Source organism: Leptonychotes weddellii, chromosome 2 (assembly GCF_054177405.1).
Source record: "Leptonychotes weddellii isolate Sample4059 chromosome 2, ASM5417740v2, whole genome shotgun sequence".
NCBI lineage: Eukaryota > Metazoa > Chordata > Mammalia > Carnivora > Phocidae > Leptonychotes > Leptonychotes weddellii.
Genome location: NC_138370.1, coordinates 166,850,355 through 166,866,656, shown reverse-complemented (window position 1 = coordinate 166,866,656; position 16,302 = coordinate 166,850,355). Strand labels below are relative to the sequence as shown.

Sequence of the window (16,302 nt, the reverse complement as noted above, 5' to 3'; positions counted from 1 at the left end):
TATATTCAGCCTCTCTTCTATGGAGTTTATGTACCAATCAAGATGCCTTCACCCTCAAGGAAGAGAGCCACCCCCCCCCACCCCAAACACAAGCAGTTGTTTGCAGAATGGCAGCATTTGGTATCTCACAACTAGAAGCCTTGGACATAGACCCTTCCAGGGTTGGCTAATTTAGCAACTCTACCATGTATCAAGGTGCCAGATGTCCCTCCTCTTTCTGCTCTGCCAGGCTCAGCATACCAATGAGGCCCTTTATGGTTTTCAAATGGCAATGGCATTTCCCAGTGTCACTTTTATTTCTCTTTCAGGAAGCTTGTAACCCCTTTTCCTCCTCCTTGGCACTCCCCAAATTTCACCATGTCTATGGCAGGTGGCAGGTGATTTTCTCAAAGCAAGTTCTTTCTATCCCAAATACCTGTCTCTCTCTGGCTCAGGGAAATTTTCCTCAGTGAGTACCTTGTTCTGCTTCCCTGTTCTCTCCTATTGTATCACTCTTGCTGATTGGCTCCATTCCTTCTGCTTCTTAACTTCAATCTTAAATTTTTTATATCACTGTCCTTTTCCATCCATTCTGGAAGAATTCCTTCACTCAATCTTTCATTATCTTCAGGCATGTATGTGATCATTTTATTATTAGGTCTATCTAAGGAATCTTTTATTTCAGCAATCCTATTTTGAAATTGTAAAAACTACTTCAAATTCAGTCTTCTGCCACTTATAACCTCTGTGACCTTGGGCAAGTTATTTAACTTCTCTGTGCATTAGTTGGTTTCCTTTCTATAAGATAGACCTCATAACACTACCTAGTCCGTAGGATTTTTAGGGGATTAAATAAGGCTGGACATGAAAAAGGCAGTACATGGAAAAGGCTTAAAATGAAATGCTCAATAATTATTAGCTTCTAGAGAATCTTCTTTTTTTATTTTTTACATGTGAAATGCTCTCAACTCTCTTTGAAAATACTGATTAGAATTTTCAAAATTGTATGTGCCTTTTCTCCATTAACTCTATTTCCTTGGAATTCTCCCTCTATTCTTTTCAGACGGGTTTGCTATTTTCTTTGCGTTTTTTTTTTTCAAATATTTGGTGATTCTTGACTTTCTGTTTATACTTAGAAAGAGGATATACAATGATTAACATTAGTAGTGAGCACAGCAACATTATGACTTTCATGGGCCACTTCCTCTGTAAAAAATATTTTAAATTATAGTTTATTACTGAATCGCTCTAAAATAAACATAATCCAGGCTGCGTTATACTCATTTTTTAAATTCTGGTTTTAAAAAATAATTAAAACATTTTCTTGGGCTTCTAACAACGTCATGGGCCCAGGCACTAGGCCTATTGTACCTAATGGAGAACTTGGCGCTGGTAGTGGGGGAGGTTGTTCTCAGCACAGGGGACAATGGATTGTAATTGCAGGGGTTCACTCGAAAGAGGCTGAGGCATGAGGAGTGCATCTGTCTCTGGGGTGTGGGGGCTCTGGCCACCTGGCAGCAGGCAGACCCTATCTGGGGCACGATCCTACACCTCTCTCCATCTCTAAAGCACAGGCTAAGAAAAGCCAGGCAAATCAACCATTTCATCAGGAAAGGTTCTCGTAGATTTATGCTGAGGACAAATTCTAAAGCTAACCACTCTGAAAGTGCCCGAGAGGCTCAGCTATGGGGCCTTTTCATTAGTAACCCTGCCAGTTCTCTCAAAGCCTCTTCCCACTTCCAGCCATTGCCAGATATTGTGGGTTTTCCAGGGTTCTTTTGGGGACCTTGAATTTTTCAGAGGTCTTCTTTTTATAACCTGCATTGTGTCACGCATTGTCCCACAACTGCTTCATCATAGATTTGATACTTTTTCTGTATATCTCCCAGAAATTCCCCAGGGTTGCTGATCTGCTGAACTCATTGCTCCTGGCTGTCCAGTACTCTGTTGAAATTCTTCCTAATTTTACACTTCTTCTGTTATTTCAATAAGATGGATAGATGGAGAAAAGTTACCAAGTGGGTTTCATAATCATTTTAAACTGCTGTGTCAAACATTAAATGTATGTTTGGTTTAGATAATATTTTAAGTATGAGGAAAGAAACATGATAGTAACTCAGATAGCCACCTGGGTGTCCCCAAGTCTTCTGGCTTACTAAGTTCATCTTCTACCAAGATGTATTATTTTAATTATTCAAAATCTGAACGGGAGGTTCCTTTCAGCTCATTACATCATCAACTTGTTTCCTAGCCCTTCAGAATTTTAACCTGTTTTGCATCTCACTTCTTACTGATGCTCATTTCTCTCTACCCCATGATGCCAGTGATTACTATAGCTTTAAAGTTAAGTCTTAAAATCAAGTTGTGTGATTTCTACAACTTTGTTTTTCCTTTTCAAAATTGTTTTGACAATTATAGGTCATTTGCCTTTTCATATAATGTTTTTAAAGATTTTATTTATTTATTTGAAAGAGAGAGAGTGAGTGAGAGACAGAGCATGAGCAGGGGGAGGGGGAGAAGAAGACTCCCCTGCTGAGCAGGGAGCCCGATATGGGGTTCAATCCCAAGACCCCGGGACCATGACCTGAGCCAAAGGCAGTCGCTTAACCAACTGAGCCACCCAGGGGCCCTGCCTTTTCATGTAAGTTTTAAAACCAGTTTGTATATATATAATAAAAAGACTGCTTAGGTTTTGATCAGAATTGCATTCAATTTATAAATCATTTTGGGTAGAATTGATCTTTTTTAAGTCTTCTGATTCTAAGCACTATATATCTGCCCATTTATTTAGGTAGTTTTTGTTTCTTTAATTAGTATTTTGTAGTTTTTAGCATATAGATTCTGTACATGTTTTATTAGGTGTATTGCTAAGTATTTCATTTTTTATTGTCTTTTAAATTTTGATTTCCAGGGGCATCTGGGTGGCTCAGTTGGTTGAGTGACTGCCTTTGGCTCAGGTCATGGTCCTGGAGTCCCAGGATTGAGTCCCACATGGGGCTCCCTGCTGGGCAGGGAGTCTGCTTCTCCCTCTGATCCTTCCCCCTCTCATGTGCTCTCTCTCTCATTCTCTCTCAAATAAATAAAAAATTTTTTTTATTTCCATAGGTTTATTGTTAGTGTGTAGAAATGAGATTGATTTCTTTTGTGTTGATCTTGTATCTTGCAAACTTGCTGAACTCACTTATTAGTCCAAAGAGCGTTTATGCCTTGGGATTTTCAACATAGACAATCATGTCATCTACAAATATGAATAGTCTCACTTCCTCCTTCCTAGTTTATATGATTTATATGTCTTTTTCTTGCCTTATTGCACTGGCTATAATTTTCAGTCTGATAATGAATACAAGTGCCTGTTCCTCATTTTAGGGAGAAAGCATGCAGTCTTTTGCCACTACTAACGTTACCAGTAGTTTTTCTGTAGATGCTCATTATCAGGAAGTTATTATTATTGAGGAAGTTCTGTCTTTGTTGAGAGATTTTGTCTTGATGGATGCTAAATTCTGTCAAATGATTTTTCTGTATCAGTTGATATAATTATTTTTTTTTCTTTTATAGAGGGTTAATCGGTAGACTACTGCATTCATCAGGGTTCTCCAGAGAAATAGAACCAAAATAATAAATAAATATTTATTATAAGGAAATGGCTCATGTGATCATAGAAGCTGGCAAGTCCCTAATCTTAGAGCCAATGCCCCAGTTTGAGTCTGAAGGCTGGCAGGCTGCTGTAGAACCAGGAAAAGCTGATGTTCCAGATCAAAGACTATCAGACAGAAGAATTCTCTCTCATTCAGGGGAGGTTTAACCTTTTGTTTTTCAGGCCTTCAAGTAATTGGATGAGGCTGACTCACGGAATGGATGGTAACCTCCTTACTTATTCTACTGATTCAAATGTTAATCTTATCCAAAAACACCTTCACAGAAATACCTAGAATAATGTTTGACCAAATATCTGGGCACACTGTGGCTCAATCAAGTTGACACATGAAATTAACCATTACAACTATAGTGATTGATTTTTGAATATTGAAACAGCTTTACATTCTCAGGATAAACCCTATTTGGTCATGGATTCCACTCTCTAATATTTTTGTTGAAGGTTTTTGTGACAGGTTCATGAGGGATATTGGTCTGTAGTTTTCTTTTCTTGTCTGGTTTTAATATTAGGGTAATGGTGGCCTTGTAAAACAGGTTGGAAATTATTCCCTCATCTTTTGTTTTCTGGAAGAGATTATGTAAAATTGGTGTTATTTATTCTGTAAATGTTTGGTGGAACTTGCCAGCAAAACTATAACATGCCTGGATATTTCATTTCAGAAGATGCTTAACTATGAATTCAATTTCTGTAATAGTTACAAGGCTATTCAGATTGGTTATTTCAATTAGGATGAATTTCAGTAGTTTGTGGTTTTCAAAGAATTGATCCATTTTATTTAAATTATCAAATGTATATGTGTAGAGTTGTTTGTGGTTGTAATGTCTACAGAGTCTGTAATGATATCCTATCTTTCATTTCTAATATTGGTAAGTTGTGTCTTTCTCCCCCCTCCTCCTCTCTCTTTCTGTCAAGCTTGCAAGAGAGATCTCAACTTTGTTGAGTTCAGTTCTGGCATAATCAATTTTCTCTATGGTTTTCTGCCTTCTTTTTTCTATTTTCATCTGTTGGATTTCAATGATTTCTGCTCTTATCTTTACAATTTCCTCCCTTCTGCTTGGTTTGTATTAATTCTGCTCCTCTTTTTCTAGTTTCTTAAGATGGAAACTTAGACTGTTGACATAAGACTTTTTAACATAAGCAATGAATGCTATAAAGTTCCCTCTCAGTACTGCTTTTCTGCAACCCAGAAATTTTGGTATGTTCTGATTTCATTTTCATTCAGTTCAATATATTTTATAATTTCCTTTAAAACTTCCTCTTTGAGGGGTGCCTGGGTGGCTCAGTTGGTTAAGCGTCTGCCTTAGGCTCGGGTCATTATCCCAGAGTCCTGGGATAGAGCCCCGCATTGGGCTCCTTGCTCTGCAGGGAGCCCACTTCTCCCTCTCCTCCCTGCTGTGCTCTCTCACTGTCTCTTCTTCTCTTTCTCTCAAATGAATAAATAAAATCTTTAAAAAAAAAAAAACTTCTTCTTTGATCCATGGTGTTTGGATAGTTTCCCATTACCTTTTGGTTATTCATTTCTATTTTAATTACATCAAAGTCCAAGAATGTGCTATGTATGATTTAAATTCTTTTACCTCTTATGATCTATCTTGAGGAATATTCCTTGTGCAATTGGAAAGAAGGGTGTATGCTGCTGTTGTTAGGTGAAGTATTTTATAAATATGAACTAGATCAAGTTGGTTTCAGATAGTGTTCAGTCCTACATACTTGAAAATTTTTCTCTCTACTTACTTTATCAATTGCAGACAAAGGAGTTTTTAAGTCTCTAATTATAATTATAGAAGTGTCTATTTCTCCTTTCAGTTCTGATGGTTGTTGCTTTACATATTGTAAAGCTCTATTCTTTAGTCATGCATATTTAGCATTTTTATATCTTCTTGGAAAATTGAGACTTTTATCAATATATATAGTCCTTCTTTATTCCTGGTAATTTTCTTTGCTCTGAAGTCTACTCTGATATAAATATAACCACTCCAGTTTTCTTTTGATTAGTGTTTTCCATGGTATATGTATTTCCATCCTTATACTCTTAGCATACCTATATAATTATATTAAAGTGAGTTTCTTGTAGACCTCATACAATAAAATAGTGCTTTTGAATCCATTCTGACAATCTCTGTATTTTAGTTGAAGTGTTTAGACCATTTATAATTAATACAAATATTTATATGTTTGTATTTAATATTTCCATTTTATTATTTTGTTTCCTCAATTTTTCTTTTTCTCTATTTCCCACTTCCTACCTGCTTTTAGATTATATAAACATTTTTAGTACTCTATTTTAATTTATCTAATGTGTTTTCAAATATCTCTTTGTATATTTTTAATGGTTTCTCTAGGGATTACAATATCCATACTTAACTTTGAACAGTTTACTTAAAATCAATATTTTATCATTTCGTGTGGAATGTAGGAACTTCATTACCATATAAATCCTTTCACCCTCTCCTTTTTAGAATGCTGTTGACTTATTTTTATATGTCCTTCCCTTGAATATCCCATCAGACAATATTGTAATTTTTGCTTTAAACCAACAAACATTTCAAATAACCCAACAGGAGAAGGATAGTCTATAATATTTACCCGGGTATTTCCCATTTCTGTTCTCTTTCCTTTATTCCTGATGTTCCAAATTTCCTTTTGCTATCATTTGCTATCCTTCTATCTATAGAAATTCCCTTTAGCAATTCTTTTAGAGCAGGGCTACTGGGAATGACTTCTCTTAGCTATCCTTTATCCAAGCATGTCTTTATTTCATCTTAATTGCTGAAGGATATTTTCACTGAATATAGAATTTCCTTTTTACTTCAGCATTTAAAAATATTATGTCCCTTCCTTCTGTACCCCATGGTTTTCAGTGAGAAATCTGTTGCCATTTGAGTCATTGTTCACTTCTAGGTAATGCATCAATTTTCTCCAGCTGCTTTCAATATTTTTTTCTGCTTTTCGTTTTCATCCATTTTATTATAATGCACCCAAGAATAGATTTCTTTGGGTTTATCCTGTTTAGGGTTTACTACACTTTTTAAATATATAGATTTGTTTCTTTTGTCAACTTTGGGACATTTTTAGTCACATTGCTTCAAATATTTTATCAGCACTGTACTTCCTCTTTTTCTTGAACTCTAAAAACACAAATGTTAGACTTTTTGGTATTGTCTGCCTATACTGTTCAGATTGGATGATTTCTATTGATCTATCTTCAAGTTCATTGACTTTCTCCTCTCTCATATTCATTCTGCTATGAATGCCTCCTGTTAATTTTTAATTTTGTTTTTGTACTTCTCAATTCTAAATTTTCATTTGTTCTTCTTTTTACCTTATACTTTTCTCTGAGAATTCTATCCCTCTATTCATTTTAGCAGTGTTTGCATTCATTCTTGAAACATTTTTACAATAGCTGCATTAAAGTTTTGTTAGATAATTCCAACATCTGTATCACCACAATGTAGGGGCCTTTTGATTGTTCTTTCCTATGAAAATTATGATTATGATTTTTTTTTTTGTATCCTGAGGAATTTCAGATTGGGTAGATACCCAGGAGTGGAATACACAATAAAAACACAATTTGAAAACAAATCTTTTTCTTTTAAAAATTAATACATACTCATTATAAAAGAAATGTTTTTAAAAACTAATGAACAAAGAGGAAAAAAATCACCTGTCACCTAACTAACTTAGAGGTGATGATTTTCCTCTGTTTATATATAACCTCTGTCTCTGTCAGAATGCTTCTGAAGTTTAATTTTCATGTAATTTGATTTTCTAAGGTCAAATTTACTCTTTACTTCCTCAAATACAGATTCTAAATCTCTGATTGCAATAATCGCTTCCTTTTAATCATCCTTTTCCTCACTCAGATCCCTCCTCACTTCATTTTGTTGCCTTTACATCTTATCCTTTTGACTTTTGCATTTATACCGTCACATTATTTCTTATTCTATTAGCTTTCATATTAGTTTTTCTTCTCCCATAGAGGCCATGTTCTTCTGACATTATTGAGGTTTCAAAAAAAAAAAAATTCCTAAAATGTTCTTTTGGATCCAGTGGTAAATCATTTTCCAACAACTGTGCTTCCTCTGAGTTTTGAGTGCTATCTAGTTTACAATAATTTTCACAGGCCCTGTGTTGTTTTCACTTTACACTTTTTTTCTCCCACTCAAAATATAATGGATTTTCTGGAATTGGTGCTTTTGCATTTCCTGATGGAGCACAGTTAATAGTATATAGCTTCTAAGCTATTCCCAGCATCTATTAGACCTTCATAAACTTAGATATATAGATTAATTATTAGACTTGGGGATGAGGGCTATACCAGTTACAGTGCTTTGGTTGCAAATAATACAAAGCCCAACTTAAATTAACTTAAACAATAATTGGAAATTTCAAAGATGGGGCAGGTTTCAGATGTAGTAGGATCACAGTTCTAGACCCATTTTCTGCCTTCTCTCCAGCACTTCGCACCCCTCTGTATCCACTTTATCTTCAGCAGGATTTTGTTTGTGGCTTTGAAAGTTTCATGCATTTCACTATACCAAAAACTCAACTATAAAGCTAAAGTCGAAGGCTGCACTCATATTGGATCAACTTAAGTTATATACTTATGCCCTAGGCTACTTAGGGGCTGTCATGAGACTCTCCCGGATTTCATCCTTCACATGGTGTTAAGTGGGCTCTGCAACCCCCCAAATTTACATACATAATGAGAAATATCTCTAAAGAGGAAGAGAGGTTGGACATTGAATATCACCCCTTTTCTCTCCCACAATGCTCCCTACAAGGAAGTTATTCACACCTGAACCTCCAGTACTCTGAGCCCATGAAACAACAATGGCTGTTCTTCCAGCCATTGCTCTCATATTCAGCATCTTATTTGGGGAAAATAATCTCTAAGAATGCAATAGTGGATTATAATTCATCAGGCAGGCAGAGACCCCTGGTTTCATGTCATATATCATGGATTTGACTAATTGTTTTCCTTGATCCAACTCAATCTATCTTTTTTTTTTTTTAGGCACCAAAATTTTTATTTTCCCACCTTCCTGCTCTCTTTTAACATTATAAACATTAATTAAACATTATAAGCCAAATTAATCTTTTTGATCCAGGGTTGTGATAGGAACCATCATGTTACAAAGAGGTGGTAGATCTATGCCTGCTTTTAATGATTCTCTGGCCTCTCTCAACCTATGGCTGTCACTTCTCTTATCCTTTTTTGGCTGTCCCTTAATAGTATATTCTAACCTCTGTAAAATAGAAACTGAAAGTACTAACCTCATTGTTCTGTGAAACCTCTTAAAAAAGAGAATGCCCAGCACTAAGGCAGGCTCTCAGGGGCATCAAACTCCCAAAAGTTCCTCCCTGTTCTTTGATATAGTTCATTGTCATCTGTCATGGGCTGAGGAACCAGTGAACCAGTAAACTAAGAACAAGTGTACAAAGTTCATAGGCCAGGTGAGGGCCTAGATGGTAAAGTGCATGCACTTTGTGACCACCATTGCTGACTTCCAATCCAAGTAAGGACTGACTGAGTGAGCAGTTCCAAAACCCCTGAGCTCACGGTTCCCTGTGGCTATCTCCTGTGTACTTCTATCATAACCAGGGCTTGGGAAAGGGCTTCTCAATTCCCTCCGCCACACTTACAACAGTGTGAGGGATGCACCAGAGGCCAAAGACGGAGTGACTAGCTCTGGGGAGTAAGTGGGGGACATTAACAAAACTATCTCAAATTTGGTGCCATTTGCTTTTGGGGAAGAGAGGTGGAACCCCAGCGAGACCAGCAGTTATAAGGCAAACAATAGGCCTGGTTCTCAGTAGTGGTAATGATCAGGCTTGAAGGGGCCGTCACGGGACAAGCCCAGGTACTGGGCCTGCTTCTCAGTCAGTTTGGTCAGCTTCACATTCAGCTTACCCAGGTGGGCTTCAGCCGCTGCATCATCCAGCTTCTTGGGCAGGAAGTGGACCCCAACAGAATGCTCAAAGTGCCGGCCAAGGACGATGTCAGTACAGCCTGTGGTGGTGACAAATATGTTGCCCTCCTGCCAGGCCTCATCCATAGTGGTCACCTCATAGCCCTCCATGGCAGCCTGCAGTGCATTGATGGGGTCGATCTCTGTGGGGATGACACGGGCCCCAAAACCCCTCAGGGCCTGGGCACAACCTTTGCCCACATGGCCATAGCTTGCTACCACTGCCACCTTGGCCTGCATTCATCACATCTGTAGCCCACTTGATGCCATCTGTAAGAGACTCCAGCAGCCATACAGGTCGTCAAGCTTGCTCTTGGTGACACAGTCATCAACATTGGTGGCAGGCACCTTCAGCTTCCCGTTGGCCATCATCTTGTATAGGTTGTGGACCCCCATTGTGGTCTCTTCCGAAATGCCTCGGATGCCTGACGGGAGCTGTGGGTACTTGGTGTGAATGAGGTTGGTGAGGTCGCCTCCGTCATCCAGAATCGTGTTGAGGGGCCCGTCCTTGAAGTATAGCGTCTGCTCGATGCACCACAGGTACCCCTCATCCATTTCACCCTTCCAGGCGTACACTGGAATGCCAGCCTTGGCAATGCAGCAGCTGCACGGTCCTGGGTAGAGAGGATGTTGCAGCTGGACCACTGCACCTCTGCACCCAGGGCCACGAGGGTCTCAATGAGGACAGCTGTCTCCACAGTCACGTGTAGGCAGCCAGCGACGCGGGTGCCCTTCAGTGGCTTAGAGGCCGAGTACATCTCCCTCATGCGCATCAGGCCCGGCATCTCATTCTCCGCCTTGCGTCCCCAGGAGGCCAGGCTGATGTCAGCGACTTTGTAGGGCAGTTTGTCCAACATGCTGGCAGAATTTGCACACAGAGTGATGGACACAGACAAAGGGAGCTGGTCCTGTGGCTAGGGACTGGCACAGGAAGGGCGGCGCTGGGCAGGGCAACTCAATCTATCTTATAGCTAGTGAAAAATTCATCCCAGATTCTAAGAAGAAAATATCTGTTAGGGTCCATTTCAATTTTGTTCTGAACTTTTCAGAAGCTAAGCACTAGCCATTTCAACAGTAGATGTTTAAATTTCATAAAATGTTATTTTATATCCAGCTATTTTATTTATCTGTGTAGTTAATTATTCCATAAGTAATTAGAGAAACACATTCAATAATATAATTTTTAAATATCTACCATGAATGTGAATCAGCTCCTGGATAGGTAAAAGTATAGGTTAAAAAAAAACAAGACTATGTAATACAAACCAAAAAGAGTGACTAGATCAGTTACCTTTTAATGTTGTTGGTGGTAATTTAGTTTCCTCTAATTTAACCTCAAATTTTGCTCTGAGCTTCCCAACAGCCAAAGGAAAAATGGTAACATAGTCAGTTACATCATTCTCAAATGTCAAAGTATCCTAGTCCTTTAAAAGAATTCTCTTCATGGCACTAAATGTTAAATGAGTATATAGGGAATTCTGAGCACTGTAGTAAAATGTCTTCCTTGTACACATTTCTATAGGAAATACAATTGTAAGATCCTTGTAACTGTTTTTTTAGGGTGTATTTTATACACGCTGAAATAATTAAAGAACTATAATTAAAAGAAAATTGATAAAGACTCTATTAGGAGCCAAATAAAATGTTGCAAGTATGTGGCAGTCTTATGATTTAATTTGATCCTAAGACAAAGTTTTAAGTAACTTGATAAATGCTTAGACTGTAAATCCTTCAAATAATCTGTTATTTCTTCACTCACGCTTTTGATAGTGTTTCATAGTCTTTCATTCAATTCTTTCAACAACCTGAGATAATGTTCTTATTCCCACTAAATTACATTTGAGGAAGTGGAAGCTCAGAGGAGTGAAATGCTTTGTTGAAGGTCAGCCAGTAAATGACTTGGAAGGAACTCAAACACAGGTGTTCTGATTCCAGATTAACAAAATGCATTTGTTAAGTACCTGTTGTGTGCTAGGCAGTGCTCTTGGGGCTGGGAATAGATAGTTGAATAAAATGTAATCCCTGTTTTCAGAGAGCTGGTGGGAAAAACAGATAAAGACGTAATTTTCTATAATTTAGGCAACACTCTGAGCTTTCACTATACTGGGGCAATACCAGTAGGTGTATAGTAGATAGTTTGGGAATATAAGATTATTGGATAAGAATAAATATTTCTGATGTCTCTCCCAGATCATGTTCTACATTATAGGACATGATTTTAGATAAAAATGCTGCAAGTGTTGAGAGAAACACAGATAAAAAAAGACTGGAGAAATGATCGCTTCATGGAGTTGCTGAGCCTCTTTTGGAATAATCAGAAGGAAGAGGGAAAGATATTCCATTTACTCCCAGGACTGTAATAACTATTCTCGGCTATACTGTGGAATAGCATTTGGTGACAAAATGTGGTTCTGATGAAGAAAGATTTCAAAAGCAGGTGGGAATATCTTGGCCCAAATATTTTGAATCCACGTTGGTGCTGGTGGTAATTTTACATAAAATGACAAAGTCATGGGTCCCCTACACTGGAAATGGTTCAGTGGAAACTGGATGACTGTCTGCAAGAAAATCCAGGAAGCTGGGCCTAGCATCAGTTGTTTTTACTCATGGTTTGTAAATAAAAAAATCATTTCAAATCAAATTTCACATGAAACTGAATATAGGTACACCTTGAAGATACTGCAGGTTTGGTTCCAGACCATCATGATAAAGCAAGTCAAATGAATTTTTTGGTTTCCCAATGCATATAAAGGTTATCTTTACACTATATGGTAGTTTATTAGTGTGCAACAGCATTATGTCTAAAAAACCGATGTATATACCTTAATTTAAAAATAATTTATTGCTAAAAATCACTATCATTTAAACTTTCAGTGACTCATAATCTTCTGCTGGTGGAGAATCTTGCCTTGATGTTGATGGTTGCTGGCTGATCAGGATGGTGGTTACTGAAGTTTGGGGGGGTTGTAGCAATTTCTTAAAATAAAACAACAATGAAGTTTGCCATATCAATGGACTTTTCCTTTCATGAGCAATTTTTCTGTAGCATGGGATGCTATTTGATAGCATTTTTTTTTTTTAAGATTTTATTTATTTATTTGAGAGAGAGAATGAGAGACAGAGAGCATGAGAGGGAGGAGGGTCAGAGGGAGAAGCAGACTCCCTGCCGAGCAGGGAGCCCGATGCGGGACTCGATCCCGGGACTCCAGGATCATGACCTGAGCCGAAGGCAGTCGCTCAACCAACTGAGCCACCCAGGCGCCCCGCTATTTGATAGCATTTTACCCACAGTAGAACTTCTTTCAAAATTGGAGTCAATTCTCCCAAACCCTGTCATTGCTTTATCAACTAAGTTTATGTGATATTCCACATTCTTTGTTGTCGTTTCAACAATCTTCCCAGCATTTTCACCAGGAATAGATTCCATTTCAAGAAACCACCTCCTTTGCTCAACCATAAGAAGCAACCCCTCATCCATTAAAACTTTATCATGAGATTGCAGCAATTCAAGTATAATAAAAACGGAAGAGTTTGAAATATTGAGGGAATTACAAAAATGTGACACAGAGACGTGAAGTGAGCAAATGATTTTGGAAAAAATGGCACCAGTAGACTTGCTTGAGGCAGGGTTGCCATAAAACTTTAATTTGTAAAAAAAAAAAAAAAAAAAATGCAGTATCTGCAAAGCACAGTGAAATGAGGTATGCCTGTATATAAAACAGATCAAAGTGGGACAACTGTGGCTGAGTAAATCCAGGGTGGGGTACAGGAGGCCCACCCACACTGTCTCTAGGACCTCCCCACTGACTATGCCTCCAGGTGATCATTGAAGCTTGATTTGAAAACGGGTCCCATCAATTCAAAGGGTCACTGTTCCTAGGACTTTACAAAATAAGAGACACCGGTTGTTTTATCTCAGATGGCTACTGAAGAGCGTGCTATTAGAAGCCTTTCGGGAAGTACTAATAATCTACATTTTTTGTTCTAGTTGGTCACTTCGGTGGTCCAAGTGCAGACAAAGCAGACAGACTCTGAGAGCTAGGATTAAAAAAATAAAAAACAGCTCACAGTAGTGACCCCTCCCAAGAAAAGACCCAGCAATCTTCCAGCTACAGTAGCAGTAATCCCAAACCCACTACAGCATCTAATTGAAATATTGATTCTTCGGTTAGGTCTCTAACTTAAAATTCCAGAGCAGAGACCTCCCCACCACACAGACACCCCCTTCGCAGAATCACATCACAGAGCACATAGTGTTTCCTTAACATTAAGCTTCCCAGGGCTTTCATTTCAATTAGTCATAAAAAAAGATCAAGAAGGAAAGTATTGTCGGAAAGATTCCAGTCAGTGTTTTATTGCCTGAAACAGTTTTCAGGATTAACCATTTCATATCAGAAAGGGAATTCTGCAGAAAGTGCAGTGCTTTCTCCTTACAGAAAGGAAGCTATGGATAAAGCAAAGAATACAAAATCTACTTTCTTCTGTTTCTTATTCAACATGTTTTCATTAAACAATCTCATTTATGGCACTAAAATTTTTCTGAACACGCAATATATGCCAAAAAAATATCGCAAATCCAACTTTTGCTATCCTTATATTTCCATTTAGGTTCTCAGAGCAACAAAATCCCTTGACATTATTATCTCTTCCGAATACTAATTATGTCACCACAACTGTGTGTCCGCTAATCTTCCAGAAATAATGTGAGAATTACAGGGATGCAACAGGAATAGAATGGAATTAGAAACATATTTTGTGAATTTGTCAAAACTAACAGCTTTCTAAGAGTGGTAAAGTGCACATCCAAAAAATTCTTTCATAAAAGGACAAATTCCCACAATGAAGGTAAATGATGACTCTTAATACTACACTTGGAGCACAGAACACTAGCTAGAGCAAGGCCAGCATGCTGTGGTTTCTTTTATTCTTACAAGAAACTTAGTTCATGGTACCTAGGATTTTCATCTCAGAGCACCAGCTTCAACTCCAGATAAAGACCTGTTTTTAATCATGCTTATTTTGCCTGCTTCCCAAGAGAATAACAATGAAGGTGAAACCTTTCCAGTAGGGAGGAGAATATACTTGCTCTGGGAATGGGGATGTAATCCTTCCCTCTGAAGGAAAGAAAATGTTTATTATAGCACACTGTCTGCCACCTCTTCAGTCTCCAATAGTTCTTGAATGTATGAATGACAGTATCATCACACTCTGCTTATCCTGGGCTAAAAAGAAGAGAATCATAAGCTGTTGTGCCTAAAGGTACTTTTACCATTAGCTCCTTCAGCCTATTTTGCAGATGTACAAACCGAGGCCCAAAAAGTGATGGATTTATGAAAGGTGCATTCATGGTCACATAGGGCATAGGTATCTGAATTTATTTCCCAAATCTCTGATCAAGGCTCTTTCCTCTACTGCAGATGACAAAGTCCTACATTGTCTTCAAAATCAAGTCTTAGGGATGTCTCAGGGCATCTCCTTCCCACACCCTGGGCCACTGCAGGGTCCAGACACATATCACCTCTCTGGACACCAGCTGCAGGCTCTGTTGGTCTTGGGTATTCCAGTGTGGTCCACGCAGATGTCTCCACACTACTCTCAGCTGTTTCAGCCATGTTCAAGAGGCTTTCTTCTCTATCCCATCAGTGGCACCCACTTGACCTCTCTGCTATACAGCATTACTGAACTGCCCATATGTAAAGTTGTGCTTGTGCATACACACACACACTCACACTCGGCACACTCACACACCCCATGCTGGTTCACCCACGTGTGACCTGAGTTTTGTGGTCTGCCTTGGCTGGGTTATTCTTCCCATCCATCTGACTGGTTCCATTCCACACCATTGTTACCTCCCACTTCTGCTCCCCTTTCTTCCACACTCCACACCAGGCTTGGTTTAGGAACCCCTACTCTCAGATCTCATGTTCCCAGGTATCTGTTATCTCTGCACTAAACTCAGACACATTACCTAAAACCCTTACATGGGTTTCCTAGATTCAGCTGGACCTGATTTCTCCCAATCATTTAACCAATGAACATGCAGGCATCATGTGAAAACTATGTCTGTTAACTTATAAATGTTAACACAAATAGGTGACAGGTAGTTAAGAGTGTTTAAGGCAACTTTGTGCACTTCTAGGCATCAATTACTGTATCTCTTTTTTACCTTAGTGAATTATTTTGAATACAGTACACCTGTGCTCTTTCTGATCCTCTCATAGGAAAACAGAAACTTTTGACATAATTCTGCTTCTATCTTTTCAAGATGTGAACAGACATTTTTCCAAAGAAGACATCCAAATGGCCAACAGACACATGAAAAAGTGCTCAATATCACTCGGCATCAGGGAAATCCAAATCAAAACCTCAATGAGATACCACCTCACACCAGTCAGAATGGCTAAAATTAACAAGTCAGGAAATGACAGGTGTCGGCGAGGATGCGGAGAAAGGGGAACCCTCCTACACCGTTGGTGGGAATGCAAGCTGGTGCAGCCACTCTGGAAAACAGTATGGAGGTTCCTCAGAAAGTTGAAAATAGAGCTACCCTACAACCCAGCAATTGCACTACTGGGTATTTACCCCAAAGATACAAATGTAGTGATCCGAATTGGTATGTGCACCCCAATGTTTATAGCAGCAATGTCCACAATAGCCAAACTATGGAAAGAGCCAAGATGTCCATCAACAGATGAA

The 16,302-nt window shown here is 38.5% G+C and overlaps 1 long non-coding RNA gene and 1 pseudogene across 1 annotated transcript in view; both read right to left on the bottom strand.

Annotated features, from left to right (window-relative positions):
• The window catches only part of LOC145720367 (uncharacterized), a 93,382-nt gene that overhangs the window by 34,267 nt on the left and 42,813 nt on the right, over nucleotides 1-16,302 (bottom strand). The window lies entirely within an intron of this gene.
• On the bottom strand, nucleotides 9,448-10,564 carry LOC102728148 (adenosylhomocysteinase pseudogene; annotated as a pseudogene).